Consider the following 14,159-nt stretch of genomic DNA (forward strand, 5'->3'; position numbering starts at 1 on the left):
CATTCTGTGAAATGATAGAAGGGCAGGGGCCTTCCTGGCTTCTTCGGGCAGGCCACTCCACAAGATGTGCGCTGCAACAGAACAATACGTGTGAATGGGCTTGGGCTGGTTTTTGTCTGTTGGCAGGATGGAATATGCTCAAGGGAACTTTCTACATCATGGTTTACAAAGACTCCCCTCCCCAATGTAGCCACTGAGATTGCTTATTTTAAGAGGGAAGATTTTGCAGGGGTAGTCAACCTGTGGTCCTCCAGATGTTCATGGACTATAATTCCCATGAGCCCCTGCCAGCTGGACATCTGGAGGACCACAGGTTGACTACCCCTGGTGTAGAGGCTGCTTTGTTTTTCCTTCCTCCATAGTCTCTTCCTTACTTTGGGGGGGGGGTTCAATGAGGAAAGGGCTGAAGACCCCTTCTCCCTCCGCATCATTTGCAAGGACCCTTGCAAAAGCTGTCCTTGAAATCCAATTTGGGGGGTGGAGAGTCTTTAAAACCATAATCTGTTGCCTGATCCGCCCCCCCAAACATCAGTACAACATTTATTATCTGCCGGCGATTTCCCTTCCTTCCTTCGCCCTTTACAGCCTGTGTGCCACGAGGATCTGAATCGGTCACTGAATTCTTTGGAGTTCTGGTTTGCATGCCCCAAAGTCGTACATATATGCAAAAACATCTGATGTACCCCTGTTCAGACAACACGGTGGCCATTCGTATCCAAGTGGTTTCTGGATCCTGAGCACATGCAAGTATAATGTTTGTGAAGGGCTATGTTCATAAGCCAAAAGGAAGAGTGTCTCCAGCAGAGGGTGAACTTGGTATTAAAGTTGGTATTAATAGTGGAGGGCCTCTTCACACTCCCCGGGCATTCCTCCACTGACTTAATAGCCCCTGTTCTGTACTGGAAGACAAAACACTTAGGGGACCAGAAGATGAAGAACCTGCCGGCTTAGAATTCATTAACAAATCTGATACCGTATCTCTTAGCTTAAGTAAGGAGTGGAGAGCTTATCTCAGTAGAAAAAGTAATTATTGCTAATGTGGTGTTACAGTTATTGCTTAGTGGTCTTTGCTGATCCTGCAAATGCCGGCTACGTTTTGCATTGGGTTTGAAGTCGTGCTGCCGGAGTGTATTCTTTTCATTCATCTTGCCTTTTAACCGCACCCATCGATTCTACCTGATGGCCAAATGTCTTCGGGATGCCCCAGTGAGTTTAGCTAATCAGTAACAGCAGACAGCATCCCTTTTTTACAGTTGTGATCAGGAATAGACTCTCCTCTGAGGTTAAAGTTCAGATTGAGTCACTATTAAAGCCCAAATGTGTGAACTAATAGCCATATTTTAGAAACATGAAGCTGGAAAGTTTTTCTTTTCACTGAGAGCACTAATCCCAAAACTGTGTGAACCTTTTTTTGTGGACCTCCCTTTTGCAAGGGAGGGTGCTGGCTGTTGCATCTCTTAAATATTCACTCCTAGCTTTGTTGTCATCTGATCATTTACTACTGTGCAGTCTGTAAGTATCCCATTTATGCATGAGGTACTGGCTTCAGGCCTGCTGCAGAGATGCAACAGAAGAATTTGTGCTCCAAAGAGATATGCCCCAGACCAGAACTCTGAGAACTGGTAATTTTGGTGGTGGTAGAAAGTGTTGTCAGGTTGCAGCTGTACTGTAGTGACCTTGTAGGGTTGTCAAGGCAAGAGACATTCAGAGCTGGTTTGCCATCGCCTACCTCCACTTCCTTGGTGGTCTCCCATCCAAGTACTAATTTAGCTTCCGAGGTCTGATGACATTCAGGTCAGGACCAGATAGTTGTAGTCCTACCTAAACAGTTGAAGAGTAACCTCAGGTGTAAGACAGTAAGGTGAGCTTCTGGCTTTTGAAAATTTGCTTCACCTGGAAAATGTTTGTGAAACAGTGGCTTAGAAGGAACTGGGAAATGTAGACTTGCTTTGGAGTTTGGGCTAGGTAACCTGAACCAATTGTATTTTCTAGGTCGTCTTCAAGGGCAGGCCAATGTACAGTGTATTACAGTAGTCCAGCTGTCAGGTAGACAGATCACAACGAGGACTGATTTGGGGAAGAAACAAAAACTGGGCATCAGGAAATCCATCAGCGGCTATCATGGTGACCAAAGGCACTATATTTGCGACCACTGTGCTGGAACAGGCATTTAGTTTCCTGAGGCTTCATGTTGACAGCTCCATGCCGGAGGTATCTATTTTACTGCCTCCTTAAACCAGTTGTTTTGCTGGGGTAGGGAGACAGGGTTTCTTGTTTGCAGGCTGTACTTTTCTAGTTTTTTTGTAGACATAAACATTTTTGGTTGTTTGTGCTGTCCTCCTTCCGCTGCTGTCCCTTATTGTGAAGCAGAGATAAAGAGCTAGCTTTATTCCCGTCCTTCCCAAGCGTGGTGTTGAAAAAACAAACAAACCAGAACAGTCAAAACTACATTGATATCTCTCTAGCCTTGAGATATTTGGGTGCAACAAGCAGCCCTTTCTGCGGCCAGGCAGCGGGGGGAGTCAATCAAGAGCAGCTCTCAGGCAGAACTGAATTAACACTCCAGTGCAGCTGCATGTCCTTGGGCTGCAGCCATTGATGAGGGCTGTCTGCCCCTCTTGCCGTGTCTCTGCCCTTGCCTCCCAAGGGCAGGCCATGGGGTAAGATGTGTTTATATGGCTGTAAAATGGCCATTCTTCTCAAAAGGCTCCATTGGCCACAAGGGACTAGTTTTATTTTATTTTACTTCATTTATGCCCCATTCTCTTCCCAAAGGGGATGCAAATTGGCTTACAACATTCTCTCCATCTCTGATTTATCCTCACAACAACCCTTTGAGGTGGGGTGACATGAGTGTGGGTAGGTTTGCCAGCTCTGGGTTCAGAAATAACTGGAGATTTGTTGGGGGGTTCAACCTAGGGAAGGGAAGGACCTCAGCAGGGTCCAATTCTAATCCTCCAGGGGAAAACAGTTCTTGGTTGTCTGGATGTCAGCTGTGAAGCAGGAGATCTCCAGGTGCCACCAGGAGAGAGGCAACCCTAGTGACTAGTCCAGGGTCACCCAGTAAGCTTCCCTGACGGTACACGGATCTGAACTTGGGTCTCCCAGATCTTAATCTGACCTTCTGACCACTACACCATGCTGAGTATTCAGTGCCATTTTGTTATAGTTAAAATGTAGTCTGAGACCAAATTAACACAGCTAGCCTCACATTTTTCACACACACCTCTAGCTTGCTCTACATTATAGGAGCCCTTTAGCATAGCATGAGCCATGTGTTCTGCCACGGAGAGTGTGCGCTCATTTGCAAGTGACTTGATGCTTTGTGCAGAGATCTGTGAACTCAGGCACTGAGGCCAAAGAGGAATCAAAAAAGATATCCCTGAAGGGTCCCCAAATATAGTGACCTACTATTAGGACAAAACAGCTTGGTGTAGTGGTTAGGAGTGCGGACTTCTAATCTGGCGAGCTGGGTTTGAATCTGCACTCCCCCACATGCAGCCAGCTGGGTGATCTTGGGCTCGCCACAGCACTGATAAAACTGTTCTGACTGAGCAGGAATATCAGGGCTCTCTCAGCCTCACCCACCCCACAGGGTGTGGGGAGAGGAAAGGGAAGGAGGCTATAAGCCGCTTTGAGCCTCCTTCGGGTAGAGAAAAGCGACATATAAGAACCAACTCTTTTTCTTCTTCTTCATCCCAAATCAGGTTCGTGTATCTCTCTGCCCAGCACACACAAACCTGGCCCTTCGTTGGTTGGTTGATAGCAGCACTAGGGCTGCTGGTCCCCAAGTGGGACATGGAGTTCTTCGAGGATTATAGCTCACCCCCAGACTCTAGAGAACAGTTCCCAGGAGGAAATAGCAACTTCAGAGGGTGGACTCTATCATCTCCCATCCCTGCTGAACTTCCTGCCCTCCCCATGCATGAGCCCAGCTTGGTGTCGTGGTTGAAAGCAGTGGCTTCTAATCCGGAGAACTGAGTTTGATTCTCCACTCCTCCTCCTCCACACCCTGGGCCAGTCACAGTTCTCTCAGAGCTCCCTCAGTCCCACCTACCTCACAGAGTATCTGTGGCAGGGAGAGGAGAGATAGGCGATTGTAAGCCACTCTTTTGGGTAGTGGAAAGTGGAGTACAAAAAACCAGCTCTTCTTTCTCAGATCTCTGGATATTGCCTAAGGCAGAGTTGGTGCTTCTAAGCAGCATTCGACCTTCACAGGCCTTGACTGGTGGCGGGAAGGTCAGTCCTGCCTAGAAACCAGGCCTCCCTGGAACATCATGTCCCCCCACGTGTTCCAGAATTCTGTATCTTCAAAAGGGCCAGATTGAGAACTACGAGTGTACCCAATCTTTGAAGTATTTGTTCTCTTGTTGCTTTCTTCGGTGACGGCTGAGCTGTGAGACCTTAATAGACTCCTGTTTAAACAACAGCTACAGGCAACTGTAGCTGAGTCGCCTTCCGGAAAGCCCAGGCTAGACTGATCTCGTCAGATCTCAGAAGCTAAAGAGCAGGGGTAGTCAAACTGCGGCCCTCCAGATGTCCATGGACTACAATTCCCATGAGCCACTGCCAGCAAATTGTAGTCCATGGACATCTGGAGGGCCGCAGTTTGACTACCCCTGCTAAAGAGGGTCACCCTTGGCTGGTATCCGAATGGGAGATTTCCAAAGGACAGATTTCCGAATGGGAGATTTCCAAAGGACAGGTAGGCAACAGCAAGCCACCTCTGAACATCTCTTACCTTGCCTTGAAAATCCCATAAGTCAGCTGTGACTTGATAAGAAAAGCCCTCTTGTGGCCCTTCCTTTGCTTTGTGCTATTTATTTATTTGTCCTCTGGCATGTGTTTAGTATAGCCAGGGGATCCTAGACTTTTCTAGGCAAGAGATGTTCCAGGCGGTTTGTCATTTCCTGCCTCTGCGCCATGACCCTCGTGCTCCTTGGAGGTCCCCTATCCAAATGCTAGCCAAGGCTGATCCTGCTTAGCTTCCAAGATTGGACGATATTGGTCTTGATAAGCAGGGCTGAACCTGGCTAGCATGGGAGACCTCCGAGGATCATGACGCAGCGGTGGCAGGAAATGGCCAATCATCTCTTTACATACTTTGCCTTGCTGCCAACAATCCGGCTATGCTATGCACACCTTACGATAAATAAATACAGATTAAGCAAACAATGCTTTGTGCTCCTGGTAAAGGAAGAACCGTCAAACTGCACCATCCTCATGAAAAAGCGGCTTGCTTTTTTTCTCCTGCCAGGGAAAGAACGAGAACTTGCTTCATCATCCATCTTCCTTCCTTATAGTCTGGCAGCTGTTCCCTGTAGCTTGTGGCAGACAAAAGGGCAACAGATATCGTGGCAATCTCAGGCACGATTCGTAAAGCTCTCAGCAGTCTTGGCGTGGAGTATCTGAAGGGCAGCTTCCGCCTTTAAGTGCCTCCCTTTGACCTTAGACCTTTGGCCAGACTGCGAGCAATAGGCTACCTCGACGCTTACGGCCAGATGACAGAACGCAAAAGTGCTGTGGTTTGCCTTCCTATTTCGCTGATGAGCTGTTCGAATTGATTCTTGGAGCTGCAACTGTGTTTTTTTAATTGAATGGCTTTCTTTATTTGATATGGGGGGAAGACCATTAAGCGAAAAGGTGGGAGGGGGGCAACATTCTGAATACGCCCATCTCATATGAGAGAAAGAGCAGGCATCTGTGCATGAAAACGTTTTGTGGAACTGTCCGGCAAAATATTCCCCGACATTAGACGGATGTAACAGAGCATGGTAAGACACTGTACTTGGGTGCTGTACTTGGATCTGCTTTATACCACTGGATTGCAGGTGCTTCTCAGTAAATTAAAAAAAAAAATGCCTGCATGCAGTGAGCTTGTCAGAGAGTCATCTAGGTAAGAGCTGTTCTCTCCAATGCCTAGTTGCCTCGGTGGGATGGCTTGCATATAAATGTAGGAGCACTCACTTACACGTTGCCCGTGAAGCAGTGACATCCAGATGCAGATTTATCCTTCTGACTGCTGCTTGTGAGAACTAGACCAGAGCAGGCTCCGCTATGCGCTGTAATAAACCAGTCTCGCTAGCGAAGGTCACCCTAGCCGAGTGTCTCCTTCGGATTGTAAGGAGCGGTCGGAAGCCTCACCATAGCAGGAGCTGGGCCGCCAGTGCTGTGCTTGTGCTTTTTTTTTTTTGCTCTGTAAGTTTGCCAACCTCCAGGTGGGGCCTGGGGATCTCCTCAAATGGCCATTTGTCTTTAAACATCTGAGTTCAGTTCCCCTAGAGCAGGGGTGGTCAAACTGCGGCCCTCCAGACGTCCATGGACTACAATTCCAATGAGCCCCTGCCAGCATTTGCAGGGGTTTGACTACCCCTCCCCTAGAGAAAATGGCTGCTTTGGAGAGTATTGCCTTATGCCCTGTGGGGGGAGGGGGTCCTTCCATTCCCCGTCTCTGGTGTCCCCAAATCTGCAGGAATGTCCCGGTCCAGAATGGTCAACTCTGCTCCATTCTGAGAAGAAGGCAGTAGCTCTTTTATGTTCCTGTACGCTGAATCTTCCTTTGCAAAGCCATATTTACAGTGGAATGTGCAGGAGTCTTTCTTGCTAGGCATGTGCTTCCTTTTTGAGAAGACAGTCCCACTAAAAGCACTAGCTGAAGTGACCTGTAATACATGAATGTAGGTTCATGACCAAACCAGATTTACTCCTCCCCCCAAATGTATGTATACACACTCAGAGACAAACAAACCTTCCATCAAGAAAATCTTAGGATCCTAGTATGGGTGGAGGAAGCTAGCTCTAAGTTAACCTGGGTGTCTACATTTCTTTGTCCTGCCTGGCTAGCGTCTAGCCAGGATTCCCTGTGTAGGCTGGGAGGTTGATGTTTGAGCCCTACCGGAAGCTGGATTCATGCCCATCTTGGCTTAATGTTGATTTGCTGCAGTGGTTCTATGTAATTGAATCAGGGGCTGTTTTCAAAAGAGGTGATGTACCTGACCCTGGATCTTGCCTTTTCTGTTTGGGAGAGTTTAGTGGTAGGAGGGGATTTCCCCTTGGAATATTTGGAATTATTGCAGACTCTTCCAAACACTGTTTGTGTGAACAAAAATATGTAAGCTGATCCGCTGATAACCCCAAGGACTCTTTTGTGTTTTTTTTTTACTCTTTAAAGTAATCTAGTGTCCTGATCTGTCTGTCATTCTGATCTTTGCATGTTGACGTTTGGTTTACTTGCTTCTGGTTCATCCAAATTAAGAGCCCTGGAAGGTTGAAAGGCTTGATTGATCTGGGATGTTTCGTGTTGTCGGGAGGGGAGGGGACGGCAGAAGGTACAGACATTCCTGATGCTTGAAGATGAATTTTACAGCTGACTGTATCTTGTTTTTAATTGCTTTGGTGGAAAGGGGGATGGGGAAAGAACTGAGGCCAGTTGTAGAAGCCCTGCCTTCTTGTTTTGTCTTTCTACAGCAAAAATTGCACATCTCAGCTTCCTCAGAAATTCTCCCATTGCTTTAATCATTGCCACAGGGAGGAAAAAGGATTAGTTAGTAAATCTGCCAAACATACACTTTTCCTGGAAGATTCCAGATTCCATGCAAAAAAAAACAAAACTTCAGGATATTCATGCCCACTCCTTGGTTATTTATCATCTGGCTGCACTAGCTATAGAAAGAAGAACTTCTGGTCAGAACTGTGGAACTAAGGCGTCAAGTACGTAGATTATACCTTTTTGTACCAACAAACTGAGTCTTATGTCCTTTCTGTCTGCTTTTTGCACACCCAAACAGCTGCTAAAACTAATTTTTCAACTGCTACATGGCCTTGATTTGGATCGGGACCATTTTCCCATCCTGAAACTGCAGGGACTGGCAAGATTTGGTCCGTTGGGAAGCTGCTCACATGGGATTTAGTAAACTAGCATAGCTTGGAAGACGGCAGTGGCTCATTGCTAGAGCATCTGCCTGGCGTGCACAAGGTCTCCGGTTCAAACCCTGGCATTTCCCGCTAAAAGGATCAGGTTATTGGTGATATGACAGACCTTTGCCAGAGTCTCTGGTGAACCACTGCTTGTCTGAGTAGACACTGTTGACAAGGGGTAGTCCAACTGCGGCCCTCCAGATGTCCATGGGCTACAATTCCCATGAGCCCCTGCCAGCATTTGCTGGCAGGGGCTCATGGGAAATGTAGTCCATGGACATCTGGAGGGCCGCAGTTGGACTACCCCAGCTGTTGACCGTGATCTGTTCAGTATAAGGCAGCGTCACTTGTATGTAGAGATGGAACAGGGAAAGGCTAATGGAATGGAGGGTACACAACAGACCGTTCTTCTATGGGAGCACAGTCAAGGCACGGAATGTACCTGGGTGCAGGATTCAGTTTGCTAGCGGTGTCAGCTTGGAGCTTGCCGATTGTTCTAAAAAATCAAGCCTTTGATCTGTAGGGTTGTGAACCTGTGCTTGAAAGACTGTGAGCAAATAGGGGTGCACCAAATCAAAATTACTTTGGGTTCATTTTTTAAAATGTAGTGTTGTTATCGGATTCACGTTTGTTGTTTTTTTTAGCTTTTCCCTGCTTCTCCTTCATCTCCACATAGCGTGCTGTTTCTTGCTGCCGAAGATGATGTTGAAGTCACTGGACTGGTAAACAGCAAGCTTCTCGCTCCTTCTCTCCTTCCCCCCCCCCCCAACTGCTTTCTTAGCACCTCAAATGCTCTTTTGGATATTTCCAAGCATATGGGAAAGGTGGAGGAAAGAGATTATCTGCCTTCTATCTCCTGCTTGGCTGGGCAGACAAGCAGAGCACGAACCCCTCTGTTATGTTCAGAAAGCTATGAATTCGTGGAGGCTGAGAGAGCAGCGCTAATGGATGTAACCTTGCCTTCTAACTTAGCATTGACTATGGACACATTTCACATTGTCTGCATGCAATTTCCATTTCTGCAGTGAACTAACTGGGCAGATGTTTCTAGAAGAATAAGAGGAGGAGTTGGCTTTTATACCCCGCTTTTCACTGCCTGAAGAAATCTCAAAGTGGCCTACGATTACCTTCCTTTCCTTGCCCCACAACAGACACTCTATGAGATAGGTGAGGCCGAGAGAGCTCTGACAGAACTGCTCTGTGGGAATAGTTCTAACAGGGCTGTGACTAGCCCAAGGTCATCCAGCTGTCTGCAGGAGGAGGAGTGGGGAATCAAACCCAGCTCTCCAGATAGAGACTGCCGCTCTTAACCGCTATACCAAGCTGTACATAGAGGCTCCATGACTGGGGTGGAAAAGAGGGTTTCTAGTATTTCTGCCTTTCAAAGCATCTCTTCTCTCTAGCCTTACTCAGTAGCATAAAAAAATGGACAGTTTCACCAGTGAGAGCGGAACCTGGATGGAGGTAAATGTAATGATATTAGGGGGTTGCTTTCATGCAAAGGTTTGGTCTGGGTTCCTGCATACTATAACAGTAGAACTCAGGACCCATCTGATTAAATTGACTGGCCATAAATTCAGTATAGAGGCCATTTACGTTTGAACCACTTTTCATCTCCACATTTACATCAAGTGCTTCCTGGTTTGCATTTATCATTTTTGTCCTCTTGAATTCCAAGACAGCAGGGGTAGAGGTGGGGAATTGTTCCAAAAGTTTAAATGGCCGTTTTGCAGGTTGCAGGGAGACAGCATAGAAGCCATTTCAACCAGACCTGCCTTTAAAACAGAGCTGCTATCTGTCTTATAGAGTTCCTCTGTAGAAGAGTCAGACGCAGTGTCATGGGCGTGGGAGCGAGGAGGTCTCATTTATATGTACTGAGACCCTTAGTTGAGACGTTTAATTCCAATGCCTGGCTTCCTGCTGTACAATTATATCGAGGGAAGTATTAGTCAAGTACAAATTATAACCCCATTCTCTCTTGGAGTGCTGTCAGTCAAACGATGGTGATTTTCCTAATCAAGCATATTAATATTAAGGGAGGGGAGATTGGCATGGTGAAAGCAAGAAACTGCTCTGCTTTACTGCAGCATAGAATCGACGTATATAGGCTGTATTTAAAATAATGGCAGAGCATATTCCCCCCACACACACACACGCGCGCAAACATGCACACCCTTAATGAGAATAGTGGCTGTAATTGTCTATGGATGCTTCTTGTCAGTTTTGTGTGATCGATTCAGGAAACTATGGCTGTTGTCTCCATCTCATTCTGCTAATAGCCCTGACTCGGGTCCCAGGTGGTAGTTTGATTTTTTGCCGTCCCCCTAAAGTAAGCACTTAGCAGAGGTGCCTGCAGCTTCCCCAACATTCTTGGATGTTACTAGTCAGTGATCGGTTCAGATCGGTATCCGTGTTGGACTGCAACAGAACAGCTAGGTTTGAGTCCAGCAATGCACCAAAGGGCCGCAGTTCCATATGCTTTCAGATTTGCTGCCTTGGTTCACTTTGGTGATGCTAGCCAGCCACGTGGATTGCCAGCGGCTTCTGAGAAAACAGCCACAGGGGGAAGAGCTCTGTGTGTGGATCAGGGCTGCCTTTCGGAGGAGTGGTGAAGATGGTGGGTAGAAGAATGCTGGAGGCCAGTCTTGTCAAGACAAAGTTTGGTTTTCCTGAGATGGACTACAAAATGCTCTGCTTAAAGAAGCAGATTCTAAAGTGGCTGCCATTTTCCTAACCTCAGTCTAGGGGTGTTGGGCTCTCGGTGGGACCTGAGGATCCCCCAGAATTACAGTTTATCTCCAGACCAGGGGTAGTCAAACTGTGGCCCTCCAGATGTCCATGGACTACAATTCCCATGAGCCCCTGCCAGCATTCGCTCATGGGAACTGTAGTTCATGGACATCTGGAGGGACTATAGAGATCAGTTTCCCTGGAGAAAATGGAGGGAGGGCTCTGTGGCATTGTACCCCTCCCCCGGCTCCATCCCCATATCTCCAGGATTTCCCCAATCCAGATCTGCAACCCTAAACCCCCATCTCCAGCCGAAAGCTGTGGGGGAGCAGGCAACACTACTCCAGTCTCTTATATCTGTGTGTGTGTGGTGGGAGGAAGCTCCAATATAATACGGGGATCTGTGTGCTGTTTTGACTGCAGGTGTGAAAACGTCTATGGCTGCTGCCACTGGAAGGTGGTAATCAGTGCTAACTTTTGTAGAAGTTGGATGGGTATTCATTACAGTCAGAACTTTCCAGCACAGCAGGACTGAAAGTCTTTCGATAAACAGTTTGTGTTGCAAGATAACGGCTATGCAAAGCTGCCTCGGTGTTTCTGCGTTAATTAAAGCTGTAGTTTTGTCAGCAGTGCAGTGTAGCGAATAATTACAAGGAATGAAACTATTAAAATCACGCCAACTAACAGCAGAGTGACTAGCTCTTTTTGAAGTTATGAAAGCCACATCACCAGGCTACCCACGAACAGGGTAAAGGTTTCTTCCTATCTGGGGAGGGATGGATTCTCAGATAACGCAGAAAAAACTATCATGGTGAGGCCCGGATACACTCTAGGGCAGAAGTGTGGCTCTCCAAGTGTCCATGGACTACAATTACCATGAGCCCCAGCCAGCAGCAGGTAATTGTAATCCAGGACATCTGGAGAGCCACAGTTTGTGCCCCGCCCCCACACTCTAGGACAGGGGTAGTCAAACTGCATTCGCTGGCAGGGGGCTCCTGGGAATTGTAGTCCATGGACATCTGGAGGGCCGCAGTTTGACTACCCCTGCTCTAGGATATTGGTAGTTGGCTAAAGGAAGAAGGGCAGGAGAGGACTTCACCTGCCGAAGTTCCTTAAAGTTTTACAGAATTGGATGAGGGAGGAGAGAATGTCCAGTTAGCTCCCCTCCCTCCCATGGTTTTGTACTGTCTTCCTGCTTTCAGTTGAACTAATTATTTTTGTTCTTAACAATCTAAGAATGCGCCTGCTGGACCAAACCAAGCACTCCGTTGTTCATTTCCTCGTAGCGGCTTCCATGTCGTAATCTGGGCAGCATCCTTTTGTCACCAGTGGTTACCCAGATGTTTCCAGGCAAGCTGCATGGAGGCACCAGGCCTCTCTCATCCTGGAATGCAAAATGGTTGAGGGAGGGAGGAAGCAGAATCCAATTGGGCTCCTCAACAGTTCCCTTGGCATCTGATGTTTGGTAGCTCTACAGCAAGGAGAAAAGCAGAACTGTCATTCACCAGCACGATGGCAAAGGATTTGGGCTCGGCTGTTGCATTCTGGGAAGATGTTCTCCACGAGGGTCTTCTTGTGCCGCTGACTTCAAAGAGGGGTGGCTTCTCGAGGCTTAGTTTACACAGGGCTGTGTCCTTCCATCTCATCTTGATAGAACTCTTCCCAGGATGAGGATGAGAGAGAGATTGCATCGGAGTTTGTGTAGAGTGCCTTTCTGTTTCCAAGGCACCATTAGGGATTTAGGGAACTGTCATTCTAGCAAGGGGCCATAGTTAATAACTTCTGGCAATCTGGAGACTCTTGTGTGAGCCAGTACGTCATCAAGTGCTTTGCTGCACAAGCTCGGTTGGTAGCCTCAGGCTTGCAGCAAGCACAGCCACCTTCTTTCTCTGCCTTGTTGATTTGGTGAAGTAGAGCAGAGAATTGTCCCTTTACACATGATGGATCACAAAGGCTGTCTGCTGCTGCCATCACCCTTTCCAGTGAGCCACCAAGTAGAAAACGTGCAAGAAACTTCTGTTGGTCTTCTGTGGTGGTTAGAGTGCTAGGATGGCTTTTCCTTTTGAGGCAGAATAGGTCCAGAAGTTATTCTAAAATGGAAGATGGGGGGGGGAGAAGGGGGCAAATTATGTGTTTGAAGGCCTGTTTTTGTTGGCTATTTTAATTCTGCATGTAAGAGGATCTGGGAGACAAAAGATTAAGAGAATTCTGGATCACTGGGATACATTTATCAGTTGGCTCCATTTTCTTATCGGTTAGATGTGGAGCCTCTTTGGCTGTTTGGCTGCCTTATGTGTTATCTTATATAGAGCAGGGGTACTCAACCTGTGGTCCTCCAGATGTCTATGGACTACAATTCCCATTAGCCCCTGCCATCAAATGCTGGCAGGGGCTCATGGGAATTGTAGTCCATGGACATCTGGAGGACCACAGGTTGACTACCAATGATATAGAGGACCTCTCTCCTGCTCTCACTTGCCTGGGCTTGGAGCCATAGCAAGTTAACTTGGTTGAAGTTCATCTGTTCAATAAGTTAAAATGTATCAACAAGAATATACATGTAAGATGTTCCTCTATTCATGCCATTTCATGAACCCTTTTGCTTAATTTTTTTGAAGGCTGTTCACATTACTTTTGCTTTGTGTTCAGCTCGCCCATACTACCTCTCCTGTGCTTAAAAGGCAGAAGAACAAGATTCTTGGAACAATGATTTTCCTTCTAAATACGATTGTCTTCTTGACTGCAAGGACAAATTCCGAAGGGGGTAGTGTGTTTGTCTGCTGCATCCAAAATGACAAGGTCTTGTTGCCTCTTAAAGCCAAACAAATTGAAATAATAGTGATTTCTTTAACTGTTCTTGTGCGTAGGATCATGTTGTAAGCATATGTCCTGTAAGCTGCCTTTGATTATGGGGTTTCTGAATTTCCATTTTTTTTTTTCCTTCTTAGATTCTCAAAGAGTTCTACTGGATTGATTTTCCACCACTCTGTCTGCCATAGAAAGGCTGTTTCCTGACAGAATTAAGTGAGTAATCTCTTCCTCTTTGAATGCAGCCAGCTAGTTCAAAATGCCTAAAACTTTGGTGTTACCCTAATAGGCAGTCTCCTAATTATGGGGAAATTAGCTTTATGAGAGACAAAGCAGAAGGGGGTAACTCAGAATCACAACCAATGTTTACAGGGATTGTTCCCTTAGAGAAACTCAAAATAACCAGTCAGATGTTCAACTGAAAATGCTTTTTATTGTCTGGACAACCCTTTGGCTGCCTATTTAGTTGAGGAAAGCTATTGAGCTATTGCCAACGAAAGTGCATCTAGTCAAGGCTATGGTATTCCCAGTTGCAATGTATGGCTGTGAAAGTTGGACCATAAGGAAGGCCGAGCATCAAAAAATTGAGGCTTTTGAACTCTGGTTCTGGAGAAGACTCTTGCGAGTCCCTTGGACTGCAAGGCGAACAAACCGATCAGTCCTAGAGGAGATCAGCCCGGACTGCTTCTTAGAAGGCCAGGTCC

At 46.8% G+C, this 14,159-nt stretch overlaps 1 protein-coding gene across 10 annotated transcripts in view; it reads left to right on the forward strand.

Annotated features, from left to right (window-relative positions):
- SRC (SRC proto-oncogene, non-receptor tyrosine kinase) overlaps window positions 1-14,159 on the forward strand; it is a 111,960-nt gene that overhangs the window by 40,850 nt on the left and 56,951 nt on the right. For 9 of the 10 annotated variants that reach the window (XM_077335465.1, XM_077335455.1, XM_077335463.1 and 6 more), the window contains exon 2: window positions 13,596-13,671. The exons of the other annotated variant lie outside the window; for it this stretch is intronic. The gene's annotated coding sequence lies outside the window, so the exon portion shown is untranslated. The remainder of the gene's footprint in view (window positions 1-13,595; window positions 13,672-14,159) is intronic. 10 annotated transcript variants of the gene reach the window in all.

The sequence above is a fragment of the Paroedura picta genome, chromosome 4 (genome assembly GCF_049243985.1).
Source record: "Paroedura picta isolate Pp20150507F chromosome 4, Ppicta_v3.0, whole genome shotgun sequence".
Taxonomy (NCBI): Eukaryota; Metazoa; Chordata; class Lepidosauria; order Squamata; family Gekkonidae; genus Paroedura; species Paroedura picta.